The following is a 14,341-nucleotide window of genomic DNA, read 5'->3' as shown; positions in this document are numbered from 1 at the left end:
TGGTTTCAGGCTCACCACCAACCATAAACCATTACAAAGTGGTTTTAAGATCACCACGAACTTTCAGATGCCCTTAAAAATCTTACATCTGATTCCACATTTTGGAGTTTCAGAGTACATACAATGACTATTACAATAACATGCTAGGGAGTCTATTCCACAAACCAAAACATCTACTTTGTTGTCCACCATAAACATTGTTGCTGCTCCTTTACCTCATCTATGAGGGGTCCACTGATAAAGAAACCGGAACATAGGCACTCACAGCCACACGAAGAGAACACAATTTTCCCTTCAAGAACAATAATCCAGGACTCCATGGTCCAATTCTCCGTCGCATTATCACACAAACGCGATCATCATGCAGCTCCAACCACTATTGTTTGATGCCATTTTCATTGTCATGTCATCATCGTATCTGGTAATAGAACATTCCTGCAAATAAATTTGTCTATTGTTGGAATGGCAAATTCCAACATAGATTTATACTCGTGACAATAGTTTGCCAAACTAACTGTCACAATAAGTAAATTAATTTTTTCCAACCAGATTTACTTTACTCACATGACCATTCAGCAAACAAACCACGCAGCAGACTGGCGTAGTAGCAAGGCATCAAGAACATTGAGGAGGTCTACACACACCAACAGCTCAAAAATTTACCCATGCTGCTTTCTTCTCCACGCAACAACTCTTTGCTCCTGCACGCAGGTTCACACTTCATAATCACCGTCCAAATGGCATAAAACATAAATATGCCGAATCTCAAATGACAGGAAATCCACTCAGATTTCGACTTCCACGCCGCCGGCTCCGCTCAGAGTCGCATTAGATGCATCTTTCGCACTTGTTTCTAGAAATGGAATCCTCAGTTCATCTGCAAAGGACTTTGCCATTTGCTGATCAACAACTCGTTTCTCTGTCAAGTCACATTTGTTTCCTACTAGAAGTTTGCTCACATTGTCACTTGCATATTTATCAATCTCACTAAGCCATTGCTTGACATTATTGAAACTGTCCATATCTGTCACATCATAAACAATAATGATTCCGTGAGCTCCACGGTAATAGCATCAAAGCAGATTCACGCACACTGTCACGCTCTGTCCAGCAGATCTTGTTTCCAGGGGAAACGTTTCGCTGGGAATTAACCATCCAAGAGGTCCAAAGCACCAATGTCACTTGTATCCAGTTATGTCCAAAGCACCAATGCTCTGCTTTGCAGCCTCGGTAGCTCAATTCCACTTAAGTCGCCAACAAGTCAGAAGACTACTCTCAAACATGGCTAACCACCGGGGGCTGGGATCCACCACCACTGAGGAAGGACAAGAATCCGACCGTCGGCTCCTGCTCATCCAAAAACAGATCTTCAGGAAACCTAAATGCACCATGCGCGCAAACGATCCCCAATCCAACCATAAGAGCCGAGATGAGCAATGACCCAACGTTCGTCAGAAACACGACAACAATGGTGAGCACCGTCATGATCCCGAGAACCTCCCTGTCACTGTAGGTCCTATTGAGTAGCACCAGGGGCTCCGTCCTGAGAAGATAAAGGAAGATCCAGCCCCCCACCAGAGCAACAAGAAGGAACAATGATACAGGGTGCGAAATGAGGCTAAAGGCCAACACCCCACAGAGAAGCAGCAGGTAATTGACGCGGAAATACGTCCAGTTCTTGCGGATCCTGCTGCTCGCTTCCGCCAGCGACTTCGGCTTTGTCAAGGCGCTCCGATCCACCATCTCCAGCAAACCACTTAGCCCGCGATCTGCAATCCATCGGCTCTACTGCCACAATCACAACAGCTCCGCAGCGATTCCTCAAAAACCTCCACAGCGCAGGGCACCTTCAAACCTTCTTTCTGCCGGAAGCCATATTCTCACCAATTTCGAGCACCCTTCTTGCTACCTCCTCCGATCTACACTGAGCCTCCACTGCTGTGCCTCCTCACCAATAGTGCCCTCTTCTTTCTGTCCAAACAGCCAATTCGGCCTCCATTGGCGATCAGGCCTTCTGCGTCAGCGATCAGGCCTTCTTCTCGATGCAGGTCCAGCCTCCTCCGCTTCCTAGCAGGATCCAACCTCAGAGATGATGAATATATGCAAGCGCAGTGGGTCGATGTATTAAGCCTTCCCCACACGCACAGGCACCACGGATACCAGTGCTCATCATCTCATTAAACTCCAAATAATTAACCATCCCGTCGCCATCTTTATCAACTTTCTGTATCATCTTCTTGCACTCCTCGATCACTCGGCCTTCCTTAAGACCCATCGACTTGAGCACGGCCTGCAGCTCTTCCACCATTATCAAACCGTCACCATTCTCGTCGGAAACGCCGAACGCCTCCGCCAGATCCGTGTCTTCATGATCCGCCCTTGCGTCGTCTTCTTCTTCACCCCCTCGCTTACCACTAATCGATTCATACAGCGAAACGAACTCCTCAAAATCTACGTACCCGTCGCCATTGACGTCCACGGTTCGAAATGTGGAGGCCAATTCCTCCTCGCCCACGCACAGACTGAGCCTATCAAAGGATTCTTTCATCTCCTCTTTGCTGATAAGCCCGTAGCCATTCTGGTCGAAGGTTGAGAAAACCCTCCTCAGTTCGTCTCTGCCCACGGCTTTCTCCCACACCAGCTCGGCTCGCTGTCTCGATATCCGCTGAAAATTTCACACAAAGAATTCTTTGATTCCTTCAATTGAATCTGGATCCGGGAATCCCATCGAAACACAGAGTCAATATATAGTATTGCAGAGGCCAGTAACAAACGAACTGCACCACGCAACGTAACGTTGAAACTCTACTGTCATATGCCATGATTTAAAAATAGGGGTGCCTATACAGAATCTTCCTTACGCCACATTCTAGAGATCTTTCGCCATTTCGAATTACCCGATCTGAATACACTCAACGACACAAATCAGCCGATTTCAGAGACAATTGTAACCTGGAACTATTAATTGGACAACGGATGATGGACAAACAAATATACACAAAACTTTTATTCTCTTCCACCCAGGAGCAGCCAAGCCCACGAGGGGCTAGGCCCTCAGGCTCGGATACCAAGATAAAATTATAGATAGTCAATATATTCTATTAATTCTTGAATGATTACACACATATTTAAACAATCAGTAGTTTTAAGACAGGAATGCTATCTTAGACGTACAGTAGTGTGGTTGAGAGATTCTCTCAACCACACACTAAACTAGGAGAAACTAAATTCCTATTACATAGGAACAAGCTCCTCAAATAGAAAAGTACAACCATAGACAAGTAGGAATTAATTATTTCCAACTAGTGCATGAGAGGTTCAAACACATAGGGGTTGAGATGAGTGCGCCCCTTGGAAACCTGTGATAGCAGGGAGTTAAGAAGGGAACACACAAGCAAAGATGCACCACAACATGGAAGGCAAGTTAGCTAGCAATCCAAAGTGATGGTTAAACCAACAACACATTTAAGAAATATTCATACATACTTATACAGAATAGTCCATACATGCATACGCAAGAAAACAGACACATATATCATTTAGAGTAAACCAAATAGAATACAATACAACATATGCATGAAACATGTTGGCTCTATTATATTAAGAAGTGTAAGTTCCAGTCATACAATACATCCATGTGCAACCACTAGTTCCGACAGCAGAACATTACAGCCACAACCACCTGCTCCTTCAAAGAGATATAATAGCTCTGTGTAGTGGATAAGCCAAGGCTTGTTACAATACTGTCCAAGCTCTCTCTAAGATAGTCCTATCGGAAGCTTGGCTGACAAAAAGCCTTTACAACGATTAATGAGGTTCTATTTATAGCAAAGGGTGGGGTGACCCTTGACAATCCCCTTTGTGACAGTTCATCTACCCTCATGATTCTTCATCTACTCTATGAATGTTACATCAAACTATCGACACTTGAACTTACACTTGACAAGACGTTACATTACAATGCACATGTGCCCATGTGAGACAAAATGGCTTCAACGAGCCATGAAAGACATCACTGATACTTGGTCCGTCGTGATGAGACCAACTCTTTGACGTGTTTGTGATGGTGAAGGTGGTGAGTTGATGCCAAGCTTGGTCATCCATGATGGTGTGCATGCGCTCCATGGTGACATCTTACTGAAGCGAACTCTTACCTCTGTTGCATCCCGGTACATTGGTGTGGCTCCTCCATCCGACTGGTCTGCTAACATGCATATGGTCTTTTTGGGTGTGGCCGAACTGGCAGCACACTGATGCACAATGTCCGTGCTGATCTTCGAGTGTGTGCTAGTGGTCATGCGCATCAACTGTCAACTACATGTTCAGCTCCAGTCAGACTTTCTTCTTGTCTTTGCCTTGGTGAGTGTGTTGAATGGGTGGGATCTCATGCATGCATGCTGCTGAATTCCCTTGCATGTGATCAACAACACTGCTCACCATGTCTGCTTTGTGCCAGTTGATGGGATGGATATATAACTTGTATGGGCGTAGTTTCATCCGTGTATGCATGTTGTGTCCCCTGATGTACTTGTTCCTGTTGGAACTCATTCTCTCATCTGTGAAATTCCTGTTCTTCCTTGAGTTGCTGCTTCATCACCTGCAACTCCTTCTCTGTTCTTTTCTCTACTCTTGTGAAATCGTCTTGTCGTACTATCACCTCATAGCCTCAATCTCCAAAGTTTCTTTCATCACAAGTAGATCTGCTCTAGCTTGCAACTTTGTTCCACCTTTGTGTTGTCAACAAACTTCCTCTTACGTTCGTTGCATCCGGTATGCTTCCTTTAGCTGTTGTTGATGGTGTTTCTTGTTGTGATGCTGCCATTGTCATATCTTGATGTCCTTGTCTATGAACAACTCGATGTCTTTGTGGGTAGGCAAGTTCATAGACACTTGATCAATTGCATCCCCAAGTGTGCTGTGGACAGTGTCTTTGACTCTGCTCTCCTGGAAACCATAGTACCTATGCTACTGAGAGGCAGATGAACACCTGTGATATCTGGAGACATGGAAACACTCATGGCAAGAAATCAGTCATTCAAAAACCAAAACAAACTTGAGAACTGACTTGCAAGATACCTATGTGACTCATCATGAAGGTTACGCAATTTCCGCTGGGAGGTTGGGAGATTTTACTGCGAAAACTATGCAAGGCATAGTCTGGGTTGTCAGGTGCCTGACTGACTACTAGAACTACACAATGCACAGTCCATCCTGGCCTATTGAGGACTGAAACTACGCAATGCGCAATTTCAGTCAGTAGTCATGCAACTAGCAAACTCCATTGCAAAGTTTTTGGGGCCAACAGGACACTGCCTCCAAGAATTGCGCAATGCAAGCATGGAGGTCAGTGCCTGGCTAAATTTGCACAATTTCTAGAGGGAAGGAAGGGACTTCGCTTCCAAAAATGCGCAATGCTAGCCAGGCAAGGCATGGTCCGAGCCAAGGCAGCCCAGTCTGGGTGGTGGGAGACTGAAAACATGAGAAGTGCAAATGCATGATGAGACGATTGCAAACAAGAGTGAATGATCATTCATGCAAACAACAAGTGTAGGATTCTGAAAACGGGAAAGCATGCATGTGTGTGAAGCGATTCACTATAATGATGACTGTCTGTGCAAAACAGTGTCATGCATGCGATAGCAGTGAGATGCGAACGAAAACTGAAATGGTGCTTCTACAAGCTAACATGCATCAAAGAAACAACAAACACTCAATGAAATCAAGCAGATAACAATCACACAAAGCGAAACACCAAAAGCGACAGAAATGTAACACAAGACATGGAATGCGGGCTTACCCTAAAACAAATGAGCTGAATGTGCCGACGAATCCCAAATGCAATGTGGGATGTCAGAGGTGTAAGGTTGATGCGAGGAATGAGCTCTGTGGCGTTCGATTCATGAGTTTCGATAAAATCGAAGATGTGACGCGCATGCCACAAATCTAGGAAGAGCGACACTTGGTGGGAGGTTTCTGAAATGATCCTTGCATGCAACCTCCTTCTACTAAAAGTAGATCCTTTAATCAAGGATGCCTTTGCATGCTGCCTTGGGAGAAGAAGCCCATGCATGCAAATCAGTTTTTCTTGGTCCTGGAGGGAACTGGTCAACTCAACTACACATGCAACAGTCTGCTCAGCTAGGAGGAAAAAATGTGCATTTCTGGGATGAAGCTGGGCTAGCTCCCTAGAGGGATTTCACAATTTCTAGGTAGAGTAGCTCATTGCTACCCAGAATATCGCAATTTTTGGGCTGAGCAGTCCTGCTGGGAGGAATTGCCTAATTTTTCCAATGAACATTGATAGGTATATTTGCACAATTCTGGAGCCCAGCAGGCTGCCAAACAGAATTACGCAATTTCTGGAGGGAAGGTTGGTTCCCCTCCAGAATTGCACAATTTCTTAAGGGAGCTACTAAACCCGCAGCTAGACCAAGTCTGGTGAAACATCTTGTGAGGGGGATGCAACAAGATTTGATGGACAGGCTTTCATTCTAGAAAAAAATCACTGAAGCTTGTGTACTTGACAAGGAAACACATGCTACTATGAAAGGTTAGTAGGGAGGCTCCAAAACGAAGCTAAGGAAAAATTTTGGATGGTGGTTGTAGCCGCTAAAACAGGTGCCTACATTAATCATGGTGGTGTTGACTATATCTCGGAAGGCGTGATATGTTAACCCCAGTCCCTTGCATAGTCGGAACCCCTGGTGTGGTGAGTAGTCCCTCACACCCCATGCTGCAACTTATACGCTCTGCATTATCTATGATAATACGCTCGACTCATACAACCCATCTACCATAATACAAGTTCGCTCTTCGCTGTGCTATATGTTGTCTGGAGGTCACACCTATATCTTTATCATCTCCTTGCTCAGACTTAGAAGTTCCACCATGAAAATGAGTGCTTGGGGTATCTCCTTCTAGTCTGCCAGAATGTTGGTCAATGACAGTGACGTGTAATCACCCTCCGAGTCCTCCTCTCCTTGGGGAATTAATCTCAACTTGAAATAGTTGATCCCTCACGTCAGAAGGCAATGCATTCAATGCATTATTATGGCCACCAAACATTGGAATGAGGGTAGCAAACTTGGGAATGATATACATGTTTTTTTACTTGTGCAGGATACTACTACTCACCAAAGGTTGAATGTTCTAGTTTGAAGTTTTATAAGAGATTATTCCATACATTTTTTATTACTCACTCCCACTGCATTTTAATAGTGTGTTTTTTAATACTTCAACCCTTAGCTGGCCTCCGTATCAGGTTGTCTACATTTCATTTTTGTATATATTATTGTGTGGCTCCAATCGCCTCCCTCATATAATACCTTTGCTACATATTGATATTCGAATTATATTTTTTTTTACAAAACTACCACTAGAAGTGCTATTTCTTACAACATATTGGCAACAGAAGTATTTCTTTTCTAGAGTACACAGATTTTACAATGCATTCATTGATATCTATTGTGGGAGTGGTTCTCACCGGGAAGGATAACTATCTAGAATGTTTGGGAAAGATAAAACACACTCTCATTTTTAATGAGCTATGGAAAGGAGTGTGTGTTGGAGAAGGAGACAAAGAACTAGAAAAGCCTACCTCAGACAAGGAATTCGCCATTTGGGAAAATAAGAACAACAAGGCTTATGCCATGATTGCAACATCCATAAATGAAGAGGTGAGTCGCCATATTTCAACATTTTCAAATGCTTTCAAAGCCTTACAAGAACTGAAGGAACTCTATGACTCACACTTTGCACCTAAAGTTGTTCAACTCATGATTAAATTGTTCGGCCTTGAATTACAAAATGATGATCCCCTTGCTCTTGCATCAAAAGTAAAATCTATTATGCATGATATCAAAGTCACCAATGTTGAAGTAGACATTCCTCTGATAGCTTTTGTCAAGGCACTTTATCCCTATTATTCAAATTATCTTGTGTCATTGCAAGAAAATGGAAACCTCAAGGAAATTACCTTTGACTCCCTTGTGAATAAATTTGTTGAGAGAGAGAAATATTGTGGGAAGAAGACAAATCCTTAATCTTCTGAAGAGGCTATGTGCCTTGCACATAGAGAGAAGAATCTTTCTCAATATTCTTCCAGAGGAAGAGGTGGTCGAAGAGGAAGAGGAAGAAATTTCAGAGGCAAGGGGGGTAGACACTCTCAAGGAGAAAAGTGAGATTTGCATTGCATACATTGCAATAGAGATGGATCACATGATGCATCCACATGAAAGTTGCCTTGGGACAGAATTGAGCAGGAAAGAAGTCAACCCAAAGGTAAAAATAATGACAAAGAGAAAGGTAAAGCACCTGAATCCGCTCACTATGTTGTGGCACATTGTAATCTTGGAGTAAATGAAGACTTGTTTAATGCTTCACTTGCCTCTTGGAAAAATGATTGGTCGCTTGATTCAGGAGCAAATTGACACATGACTTTTAGAAGAGATTTTTTTGAAGAATTTACTGAAAATGTTTATGGAGCAGTATACTTTGTAGACAAATTAAAACTCAAGCCATTAGGGCTTGGCACAATCAGGCTCAAATTTCCTAGTCTTCCAGACTTTCATCTGCATGGTGTTTTATATCTCCCACAGCTGAGGAGAAACTTGTTGTCATTGGTCCACATCCACCAGAAAGGACACTCCATTAATATGTTTGATGAAAAGGTTGAGGTGAGAAAAGCATTAGATCACCCACTTGTTATGACGGGGATAGAAGAAGAAAGACTTCTCAAGCTGCAAGGTACCTCTGCTTGTGCACAAAATTTCTCATACAATTCTCTTTATGATGAAGGTACATTTCCATCAAGTCTATTATGGCATGCTAGATTTGGACACTTGAACTATGACAACCTTCGCTTGTTGAAGAAAAATGGGGTTACTGGTTTTCCTACAATTCCTAGCAAACTTAAGCAATTTCCATCTATCACTATTAGAAACAAGAGTCCTTATGAAATGTGGTATGGCCACATTCCTTTGGTAAATCATCTCATGGTATTTTGTCCACCTGTTATGCCTTGATACCAAAAGTACATAGAAACAAACTTGGTGCAAGGAGTCGTAAGTGTATCTTCTTGGGGTATTCAAACACCTCCAAAGCATACCATCTCTATGATGAAGTTAATGAAAATTTTATTGTGTCTAGAGATGTAATCTTTCTTGAATCTTCCAAAGCTGACAATGTTGTTGAGCGGCAACTTGATTGCTTGGATAGATTCGCAAATGCAAAATCATTTCAAGAATTTGATAATCAGATTCCACATCTTGAAAGAGGATTAATATACTCGATAAATCTATGGAATTTTCTTCTGAAGCACTCTCTCCACCACATGAAACTCCAACCACTCGTGATACTTTGAGTGATGTGATTGACAAAATTGGGAGACTCAATCTTGATTCAGTCCCAACTCAATCAACTGAGCAACCTGGAACATCTCAGAAAGGTCCTCCAAAGTGGTTGACAAAGACACTTGAAAGTGTTCATCCTGATGAAGTTGGAAAGACAGGAACAAGAAATTCAACTAGGCAAAATAGAGGTGATGTAGATGATTCTGATTGACCTATTGATATGGATGTTTCTTATGATTTTGAACTAAATTTGTCTATAGATTTTGAACCAACTTCCTTCAAAGAAGACGCTTCTCATGATGAGTGGAAAGAAGTGATGCAAAAGGAGTATGATTCCTTGATAAAGAACGACACTTGGAAGCTGGTTGATCCTCTATTGGGAACCAAACCAACTGGCTACAAGTGGGTGTACAAGAACAAGTATAAAGTTGATGGCTCACTTGAAAAGCACAAAGCCATGCTTATGGCAAAAACTTTTGCACAGAAATAAGGGGTTGATTATGAGGAGAATTGTCCCCCCACAGCAAAATGGGCTACCATCTGGACACTCTTTTCCCTAGCAGCTTAGAATAACTGAAAAGTCCATCAAATGGATGTAAAAACAGCTTTCTTAAATGGAGATCTAAAAGATAATGTTTTTATGTCCCAACCTGAAGGATTTTCTATGAAAGGACATGAACATAAAGTATGCAAAATTGTAAAATCCTTGTATGGCCTCAAGCAAGAACTGCGAGCCTGGTATGAAAAGTTAACTGAGAATCTTCTGAAACTCAATTTCAAACATTATGATCTTGATGATGCAACTTTGCTTGTCAAGAAAGTTGGCAAAACAATTGTATATCTTGTGGTATATGTAGATGATATTTTGATGACAGGGAATAATGAGAGCTACATTCCATCCATAAAGAAAGAATTGAGAAAAGGTTTTGAAACGACTGATTTGGGCTATGTTCATTAGTATCTTGGTATTGAAGTAATTCAACATCCGAATTCTATATTCCTTTCTCAAAAGAAGTACATTGGAGATCTGTTGAACATGTTTGGCATGGGTGAGTGCAATCCTCTAACTACTCCAATGGAACAAAACTTAAAGCTCACATCCACTGAAGGAAAAGAATTTGAGGATGCAACAAATTATAGATAGCTTGTAGGAAGTCTCAATTACATCACTACTACCAGACTAGACATGTCGTTTGTTGTTGGAATCCTCTCCAAGTTTATGCAAAAGCCTTGTGAGGGACATTGGTCTGCTGCAAAAAGAGTTCTAAAGTACTTGAAGGGAACTCAAGACTTTGGACTCAAGTATACACAAGTGGTCGACTTCAACTTGATTGGATACTCTGATTCAGGCTTCGATGGAGACAAAGAAATTGGGTTATGTACTTTTGGTTATGCTATGAGTCTTGAATCAGGAGCTATCTTTTGGAGATCATGCAAACAATCAATTCCAACAGATTCCACAACAGAGGCAGAATATGTAGCAGCAGCTGAGGCAACAAAAGAAATTGTGTGGCTTAGGAAAATTTTGGAAGATTTGCAGATAAAACAAGTACATTCAACTCCACTCATGATTGACAACACCTCTGCAATAAAGTTGGCCAAGAACCAAAAATTCCATGATCTAACAAAGCACATCAATACAAAATACCATGTGATTCGACATCATGTTGAGGCCAAGACAATCCATCTACGCCATTGTTCCACTAATGAGAAGATTGCAAACATCTTCACCAAAGTGCTTGAAAGATTCAGAACGATGCTTGGAATCACCAACATCCCTTCATATTAAGGGGTTAATGTTGACACCTAATCATGGGGATTGGGTGAACAGTTGCAAATAATGTAAATAATAAATAATGGAAAAAGAAGAGTCATTGGGAGATGAAACCCAAGAGTCACTCCCTCATGTATGTAACTATGAACAATCTAAATGTAAACACAATTTCATTTGAGGAGTTACCTCCTGGCCTGACAAATATGGTCTAAGGAAATTAGACAGCCTCAATGCTCATCAAATAGGCTAGCTTGGAATTTTCACTATAACTTTTATTTTAAGATGTTTCTAAATATGAAATAAGAAGGAAACAGATAAAACGTATTCATGTACCTATGGTTAAAATTTCAAACCTTTGTTTGCTATAATTTTAGATATATTATATGAGGAATTTAGGCTTCCTGAATGCTTATAAAATCTACGTCAAAGAGGTCATCTTGGCAATATTTTTGTAACATTTTTTCTGACATGTTTTAGATTGTGAAATGTAGATGAGACAAAGAAGAGCACTCTAGGTACTTATGGTAGAAGTTTAGTACTATAGTTGCAAAATTAGATACGTGACATATTGTGCAAGTTCGTTCTTTGGAATAAGCCAAAAGAAACAAGTTTGGGGAGAAATAGAATTGATGGAGGAAGAACCACGTAGACCTAGTGAAGGAAGAAGCAACTAACATATTTGGTGAATGTAGAATTAGAAAACATACTTGGTGAAAGAAGAAGTAGCTAACAAATGTTGTGAAAAAGCAACCACTCACATTGAAGTAAGTTGCTACGTATGAATATTTGTAGCAGAGGAGATTGGTGCCTCGTGTAGGTTGGTTATAGAGCAGCGTATGAGATTGGTGTTTGTTATAGGTTGGTGCCTACAAAACAACAAAGCAGATTGGTGTCTCGTGTAGGTTGGTTATAGAGCAACATAGGGGATTGATGTTTACTATAGGTTGGTGCCTACTAACTGATGTAATAATAAGTTGGTGATCACAAAATCTTTCATATAAAAAAGTCGTGTGGTTTTCTCCCATAAAAACTTTTAAATATACCTTGTTTAACTTATTTAGTTTATAAAATTAATATTTTATAATATTCAAATATTTAAATAAGTATAAATTATCATTATACTCATTCACCCTATGATTATATTTCTAAATCCAATACCAACATCACCATTATGTATTTCGTTGTTGTGCTTGCATTGGAAATCTATGCATATCCACCAATTAAATTTTGTTTTTCTAAAAAAAACTAGTGTTGATAAAGAACACATTTATTATATACAAACCATAATAACAATCAATCCATAAGTGTCTTGATAATGAACACATTTATTATATACAAACCATAATACCAATCAATCCATACCAAAGCATGCACAATGGTATCTCGTTGTCCAAAAATAAAGTTAATGTGGAATTGGAAAGGAAAATCCATATAGTGTGTAGAGTGAAATGGTTATCATCAAAACGTAGTTACGCCGTAAGGCGTTCCCTTTGAAATCACCTATCCTACCTGCCTCCGTGTCATAATCTGTACCATTAGATATTTTGTTAGACGATTGAGTTAAGATCTTCCGTCCATTTGAATTGCATGACGGTTGCGCTGGTGAGTCAAGCGTGTCCGTTTCAACTGCTCTGGCAGGTGGAACTTATGCGCTCGGGCTTGTTGCATGTACTCAGTGTGCTTGAGATGGGCAATTTTTCAGCAAGAAAACAAGGCATTCGAGACTACCTTGTTTGTATCTGTAGGCTGTCTCCAGGGTGGAGGATGGTGTAGCGACAAAGCGTCCTGCTCGGAGCGAGCTCGCTCTGCGTTAGGTTCTTCTCTATACATGGGGAAATCGATAGCATTTACAGGCATTTTAAATGATGTTCAATCAAAAATCCGGGTATTTCAAGTCTAGACTCTGAAGCCATGTGACGTTACATTGTCTTTTCAAAGGACTCATAGAGAAAACTGTTGAACAGATTTCTATGGATGGAACCGCGTTATGGTTAGATACTGTGATGGGTCTTCATTTACTGGAGATGTGGAGGAGGTAGAACCGGTATGTATCATGTATTTCAATTCTTGTAATCCCATATCAATTGAAACTTTTGTATCTAATGACCAGCATTTCAGGGCAGCAAACTTCAGTTGAGAGGGCAAAGAATATGGCAAGCTGTAATAGAAGATCTTTTGACACAGGGAATGGATAAAGCTGAACAGGTACGCCCTACTCACTGGCTGCTCAGCGGGTGGCCTGGCTACATTTATTCACTGCAATGATTTTCGTGATCTTCTTCCACATATTGTATTGATAAGGTGGAAAAATGAAATAGAATTTTATATTGCAGGCCCTACTCACTGGCTGCTCAGCGGATTTAGGATTTTCTACAATGAAGTAGTCACATTTCATGTATATATCTCGGCTCTTTTTTATTTACATATCCTAAGCTAATTAAAATTTTGGCTTTTTTTCTTCATCTCTATTTTTCAATTCTTGGGCTTTTGTTTTCCATGATATCTATTTTGCATCGTCATGGTTTTTGTATTTTGCATTCTCATGGTTTTATGGAATATGATATTGTATTTCAGGGGTCTTTAAAACACTTGCCAGCTGCTTGCATATCAAAAATGGATCCTGCAAGTCTGGTAGTATGATGTTCAGGCAGTTATTTTCATTCGAAATTACTTATAAGAGTTGTTCCTAACGTTGACGATATATACTGGCAGTGTTTCTTTCCCTAGTATATATTAGAGTTGATCAAAACACCACTTTTTGTTGTAAACTCTGCATATGATACAACACAGGTAAATAAAATCTCTGGAGAATTTCTCACTGTTTTATTTTATTCTGCACCATATAACAATGGGATGCGATATCATATCTTCTATGGCTGGCAATTTGTTTTCTACAGGTTGCAAATATTTGGGTGCCTGTTTCAGCAGATCCCAGCGGTAGTTGGGAGAATTGCAAGATGAATATCACTACCTGCGCTCCATGGCAATTGAAAATAATGGAAGGTTATTCTTTGAATGAATATGTATTTTTTTGGAAGGTTACTCCTTGAATGAATATTTAATTTTTTATTATATATTTTTAGGATAATATTATAAGTGTTGAATTTATATTAATAGTAGATTTAGAAAATATTTTAGAGTTTGATAATCTAGAAAGTTCAAACAATTATTTAATTTACCTTCATTCCAAAATATTCCCAAAATCTATAATAAACAT

At 40.5% G+C, this 14,341-nt stretch overlaps 2 pseudogenes; both read right to left on the bottom strand.

Annotated features, from left to right (window-relative positions):
• Positions 1-1,181: 1,181 nt before the first annotated feature.
• Positions 1,182-1,743, bottom strand: LOC149174802 (PRA1 family protein B3 pseudogene; annotated as a pseudogene).
• A 340-nt stretch (positions 1,744-2,083) lies between these two features.
• LOC149174801 (calmodulin-like protein 6 pseudogene) lies at positions 2,084-12,981 on the bottom strand (annotated as a pseudogene).
• Between the last annotated feature and the right edge of the window lie 1,360 nt (positions 12,982-14,341).

This window comes from Pinus tabuliformis, chromosome 4_1 (genome assembly GCF_031772625.1).
Source record: "Pinus tabuliformis cultivar Carrire ecotype Pingquan chromosome 4_1, CPIR1, whole genome shotgun sequence".
NCBI lineage: Eukaryota > Viridiplantae > Streptophyta > Pinopsida > Pinales > Pinaceae > Pinus > Pinus tabuliformis.
This window is presented reverse-complemented; position numbering and strand designations above follow the sequence as displayed.